The sequence below is a fragment of the Hemicordylus capensis genome, chromosome 1 (genome assembly GCF_027244095.1).
Source record: "Hemicordylus capensis ecotype Gifberg chromosome 1, rHemCap1.1.pri, whole genome shotgun sequence".
Lineage (NCBI taxonomy): Eukaryota > Metazoa > Chordata > Lepidosauria > Squamata > Cordylidae > Hemicordylus > Hemicordylus capensis.
The window spans coordinates 382,193,393-382,200,281 of record NC_069657.1 but is presented as its reverse complement, the minus strand read 5'-3'; positions in this window follow the sequence as shown (position 1 = coordinate 382,200,281).

Here is a 6,889-nt window from a genome sequence, read left to right as displayed (position 1 = left end):
TTATGAATAGTGTCCAGGTTGTGGTCTAGATAGTAAAATTCAGTCATCCAAAAACCTTCGCTTTAAGATTAAAGTTAAGATTCTTTACATTTTCACTCGTGCTCGGAACAGCATGGAAATTCCAAGTTAAGGTGCCCATCTTGACTTCTGCACCATACAAGCTGTATAGACTTTGTATAGTCTGGTATATTATGCTGTCTTGAGAAATGAGGCACCATGCACCCACACTTTGCCTTGGTCATCCATCTGGACAAGGGAGGGATGCATCCAGGCAGATATTCAACAGGTGCAGCTTCCCCAATCACTTGCTAGAGATGCCCCTGATGAATTTCTGTCTGATGCATCTCTACAAGGTGTTTCCCCCCAAATGCTGTGTACTATAGTAAATGTCCTGACAAAAATTAAAGATATGTAGCAGTTTCACATATAATTCTCTCAGGAAGCCTTCCTTTTTCCTACCTTAAGGCTGCTAGCAATAAAAGGGCTTGCTTGACCCTCAGTCTACTACTATTATTCATATACCCCTTTTCAACAAGTTTCCAAAGCAGTCTCTATATAAAAATAAATAATAAATAAATGCGATCGTTCCCTGACCCCAAATGGTTTAAAGTCTGCCTTCCCTTCTGGCCCCTCCCCTGAGAAAGGAGCCTTTGTGTCTTCTCCTGACCCCGGGAGCTATTAATATATCACTTTTCAAGTTTAAAGAAAGTTCCCCCTAAATGCTTGAAGGATCCAGATACTTGATCCAGCTGCCTTCAGTTCCTCCAGCTGCTGTTAACAGCTTTGGCTGAGGTGTGACCAATTAGCATCCACCTGGAAAACCTTCTGGGTCTGAAACTTCCTATTGTATCTAGTGCAGGTTATTTGAGGACTAGAGCTGTATAAGTGACATTTTAGCTGTATAAGTGACTGTATTAAGTGGCACTGTGTGTTGTAGAGATACTATTAGTTAAGATTTTATTGTCTCCTCACCTTGCCTAATAAATCTTTCTCTTTTCCTGTACCCCGATAATCCCTAAATAAATCTGATTTTACCATATTTCTATCTTCTTCTCATTTCCAGACCAAAACTTTGTACAAACTGATACTGTAATGAACTGTTCCATATAATCACGCTAATTCCCACATTAGCCCCAAAGCCCAATTGCAGTGTTTAGGCAGCACCCCAGAATAGTTTCATCAACAATGGTGACTCATACTGTGCTCATGCCCTCCTGTAGGACAAGCTTCCAAATTCTTGGAAACCCCGGTTCTTCTTTCTCTCTCTCCTTCCATCAGGACACACAGGTATTAAGCAATACTAATACTAGACAAATTCATGGAGGACAAAGCTATCAAAGGCATGCCCTCACCTCTTGCTTGTGGACTTCCCAGAGGCATTTTTTGGGTCACTGTGTGAAACAGGATGCTGGACTAGATAGGTCTTGGGGCTGTTCTTATGTTAATACAAGTTGAGTGTCCCTTATCCGGACTGCTTGAGACCAGAAGTGTTCCGGATTTTGGAATATTGCTCTTTCTTGCAAGGCAGGGATGAAATAGCCCCCTTTGCGAAAGGCCAGCGAAAGGCCAGTTTAAGGGTTAACCTGAGGGAATACAGGTGCCTAGAGAGGTGACTGGGAAGAAACATTCGGCCCGGGTGCCTTCCCTTCTGGCCCCTCCCCTGAGAAAGGAGCCTTTGTGTCTTCTCCTGACCCCGGGAGCTGCAGCCCCCACTTGAAGAAGAGAACTTGGTGGTTGCCAATGTAGGTGGGGTGCATAGGGACCCCAGAGCTGCGGGGGGAGGCGATGTAAGGGAGGAAAGCAGGGAGTGGGCTTGGGACAACGGAACCTGGGGAGGAATGTCCCGGCTGGGCAATGAGGGGGATGAGATGTGTGCAGCCTTCCGAAATAAGTAAGTTAATAAGTAAGTTCTGACTGCTTGTTTAAAAGCAGCAAAATTGGGAATCTGTGAGCGAGTGAGCTGAGGCATTTTGTTTTTTGTTTTTGTTATGGTGTGGTGTCCGGATTTTGGAGCATTCCAGATTTCGGATGTCCGGATAAGGGATACTCAACCTGTACTAATAATACCAATACAAGCACCAAAATTGGAGGGATGGCATCTCTCATCCTCTAGGTGGTGTGTGCACAATTTCAGAGGGATTGGGTGTATATGTTTGATTTTATAAGCAATATAATATCCAGGGTTTATATTGGTGGAATGTTGAAGACACTCCTCATCTTAACTAAATTGGCAACTATGCTTAACTAATTGTCTTAACTATACCGTAACTCTCATTTGTTTCAGTGAGAAATGTACCTTCATTGCATCTTCTGGAGCAGAGAGAGAGAGAACCAAAATCACTTTGGACAAGGCAGTCCTGCTGTTAAAACTTGGCAGAGGCTGAAGTTCTGCCCCAGTGGTTGCAAACTGGCAACTGTCATAGATGCAGAGTGGATAGGAGGCCCATCTTCTTGTTGTGGGTTTTACTTCCAAAAGATGCACTGAGGGTGGATCTCTCTCTGGCACTAAAGCAGCCCTGCACAACATAAGGCCTGTGGGCCAGACCCGGCCCACGGGGACATTTTTTGATGTCCCAGGTAGCCATCAACAGCAGGAGCCCCAAAATTTGACATTTGTGGGAGGCTGGAACGGTCAGGTACTCACTGAATGAACAAGGACAGGCCTTATTTTTTGTCCTTGGTTAAAATTGTCGGCCTGTCGGGGGAGGGAAGGACACAACTAACTAGTAATTGCTTTAATATTTATATAATTAATTTTACTGCAATAATCAATGCACTGAAAATTGACTTCAGCCCCCCCCCCCATACATCGTCATGGTTGTTTCTGGCCCACTGGGACATTTGAGTTGTGCACCCCTGTACTAAAGGGAAGTGGAGGCTCTTTTGTCCTGAAGGCCCCCTAGAGGAGAAATTTCAGAGTTGGTACAGTCTGATAATATATTTGAATGGGATTTGCTGTTCTTTGTGCATCTGGTATTTTCTTAAATCTCTGGTCTTACATTGATGGCGAAATGAGCCATTCCATAGTCCATCTTCTGGTGGGGGAGAATGCAATCTTTTTGCTCCCACCAGGATCTAGCATCTATTATTCATTATTTCATAAAGTCAATAGAGCCTATGTAGTACACCCTATAATGAGCTGCACAGACTGCACTTAATGACTTTTTTGAAATTTTGGTTCTGCCTTGGCTTCTGGGTACAATTCAACATGCTGACTTTGAGCTTTAAAGCCCTTAGTGGTTTAGGATTTACTTTCTTAGAGCCACCTCCTTTCCTTTGTCCTGTGTACCGCTGTTGATTATCAGGGCATATTGTTGGTAGCTGCCCCATACTTGTGGAACTCCCTTTCCCTAGAATCCACAAGTCTGTCAAAATCTGAATATTTTCCATAAAACCTGTCATCTTGATGGTCATTCAGCTGCTAAACTTAAGCAGGCATGGGTTTATTTTTATTTAAATTGGGTACTGTGTAGTAACGGAGCCAGGCCAGCAGAGGCCTGTGTCTGGCCACAGCAGCCCTGCTCGCCCTGCCCCCTACATCTGATGTCAGCCGTGGGGGTTAGCCATGCCCACAGTCTGATGTCAGATGTAGGGGCGTGGTCTGGCTCCTGAATAGGGCTGCGTGGCCCAGTTCAGGAGTTATATCCAGGCCAGTGCTGCGTTCGCAGCATGGCTAGGAGCAGCTCTCCCTGCCTTAAAGGCTCTCCTGGCTGCGCTGCAAATGCAGTGCTGGCCATCTGTTTCCCAAACGGGGCCGCATGGCCCTGTTCGGGACCTAGATCGGGGCCAGCGCTGAATGCAGCGCTGGCCATTTAAATCCTGAATGGGGCTATGCAGCCCCCCATTTGGGCGATAAACCAGCTCCCTCCACATCTGACGTCAGACGCAGGGTGTGTGTTGGGGCTGCGAGGTGCGGCCCCTGAGGAGCAGTGGCCCGGGTTCTTTGAACCCGGTTGCCCAATAGTGGCTACGCCCCTGGTATTGTGTTTTTATTAAATACAAAGTATGTAATTTTGGGACAACACCATTTTAGTCTTTTCTGAAGTGTCTTAGAACAAAAGATTTTCAACCATCACCAACATGCTATTTGTGTGTTTGGTGTTTATTACTTGCATTTTGTTTTATTATGGAAGGGATGGGATACAAATGGAACTAACTAACTGGCATGCTCAAGGCAAAAGTTATAAACTTTCCTTATTGATATCGGAAGAGTTTAGGCACAAACTTAAGCATCTGTCATTGAAATAAATGGGATTCTTAAATTTAGCTGGACTTCTAATTAAGGAAACGGTTTCAGGGAGCTTGTTTTTTGCTACATCTTTTACTGGAGAGACTTTTACCAAGACACAAAGTGGTGACTTTCTTATATTTAGCAATGGGAAAGCAATTAATAATAATTGTTAATAATTATACATAATTATATACATAATATACATAATAATATACATCATTATATACATAATTGTAATAATTAATAATTGTAATAATAATAATAATAATTGTAATAATAATAACAACAATTGTTTCTCTATTCAACCCTGCAGATTGCCTTTCCATTAGGGATGTGCACAAATCGATTTTTTGAATTCAATTTGTGCCCAAAACGAATCACCCCTGATTTGTTTTGTGTCCAAACCTACCCCCACCAAATCACCCCAGATTTCATTTGTATTTGCTTTGATTTGATTTGGGTTTGGATCAATTCAGACTACTTAACATGGTCCTAGGGGCACCAAATTTGAGTGATACGTAGGTCCCCATGGGTACCAACTACCACCCAAATTTCAAGACAGTGAGACACCTGATTGATTTTTAATGAATTATTTTAGTTTTTACTGATTTTGAACATTTCCGCCATAGGAAATAATGGGGATTCAACATCGTCATATCCTAACACGGATCTCCAGCTTTCATTAAAAAAAAAAAAAAAAGCTAAGCTCTACCCCTTGTAGAAGTGGAGTTATGGAGCAAAATGTGCGGTCATTATTTTTCAAGTGCTCAGATTCTTTGGTGTATAATAACTTTTCCTCATAATGAATCCCTATGAGGATTCATTATACACCTTCGTTTCTTCTGTTCATTTTGACTATCACTGAACTATGCTAACTGTCAACTGCCATGTGTCAACTACACCCCCCACACACACATACACAATCACACTGGGGTACTCAATTTTTAAAGGTATTTTTGAAGTGTTTAGATTCTTTTGTGTCTTCATTACACACCTTCATTTCTTCTGTTCATTTTGACCCCACTGCTTTGCAGGTGGAGGTGGGGAATTAGCGGCATCCCATGTTTCAACTATCCTTCCCCGACAAGCCGCTGGGTACTTAGTTAATATTTTAGGAATTTTTGAGGTGTTTAGACTCTTTGGCGTGTAATGAATCCTCATAGGGATTCATTATGAGGAAAGGTTATTAGACACCAAAGAGCCTAAACACTTGGGGGGGGGGGGGAAATCCTAGAACATAAACTGAGTAGTACCCCACTGCCTTGCAGGTGGGAGGGGGGGTGTAGTTGGCACATGGCAGTTGACACTGTCATAGGAGGAGAGCTGGTCTTGTGGTAGCAAGCATGACTTGTCCCCTTAGCTAAGCATGGTCTGCCCTGGTTACAAATGAATGGGAGACTAGAAGTGTGAGCACTGTAAGATATTCTCTGTGGGGATGAAGCTGCCCTGGGAAGAGCATCATTAGGTTCAAAGTTCCCTCCCTGGCATCTCCAAGATAGGGCTGAGAGATATTCCTGCCTGCAACCTTGTAGAAACTGCTGCCAGCCTGTGAAGACAATACTGAGCTAAATAGACCAATGTTCTGACTCAGTATATGGCAGCTTCCTGTGTTCCTATGTTCCACTGTCCAAAAGTGAGTCAAAATGAGTAGAAGAAATGAAGGTGTGTAATAAATCCTCATAGGGATTCATTGAGGGAAAGTTATTATACACCAAAGAATCCAAACACTTGAAAAATAGTGACCACACATTTTGCTCCATAACTCCACTTCTACAAGGGCTAGAGCTTAGCTTTTTTTTTTTTTTTTAATGAAAGCTGGGAATCTGGGGAAATTAATAGGAGGGATCCGAATTTTGAATCTATTCAAATCAAATCAAGAACAATTTGATTTGTATCCGAATCTAGGCAATGGACCACAGGGGTGATTTGTTGTGTCTCCAAATCACCCGTATCAGCTAGATTCGGGTACAAATCGATTTGTACCCGAATTAATTAGCACATTCCTACTTTCCATGCCTATTGCAGATAACTTGTGCATGCGTGCAGACTTTTGGGACAGGGAACGGAACTACTTTTTCATAACTTTTTGTTGTTGAAAAGTGGCATATAAATATTGTTAATAATAATTACTTGTGGGGACTGGATGTAGGGAGCTTTATTTTGCTGTGGTTCCTCTCATACCTCTCGGGCAGATTTCTGAAGGCATTCTTTCCTGGAGGTGAGTGACCTTAAGACAGTGGTGCACATGCTGGTAAGCTCCAGGCTTGACTACTGCAATGCACTCTACATGGGGCTGCATTTGTACATAGTCTGGAAGCTGCAATTAGTGCAGAATGCTGCTGCCAATATGGTCTCTGGGATGTCCCATAGAGACCATATTACTTCGATTCTAAAAGATGTACACTGGCTATCAATAGGTTTCTGGGCAAAATACAAAGCTATAAGCCCTTAACGGCTTGGGCCTACAATATTTAAGAGAACACCTTCGTTATGAAGCACTTTACGTTTTAAGAACTTTAGGGGAAGTCCGTCTGAGGGTGCTGCCAGCTCGTCTGCTGGCGACTCAAAGGCATGCCTTCTCTGTAGTTGCCCCAGGACTGTGCAATGCACTTCCTGCTGAGATTAGAGCTGCTCTGCCTTTTTGGGCTTTTAGGAAAC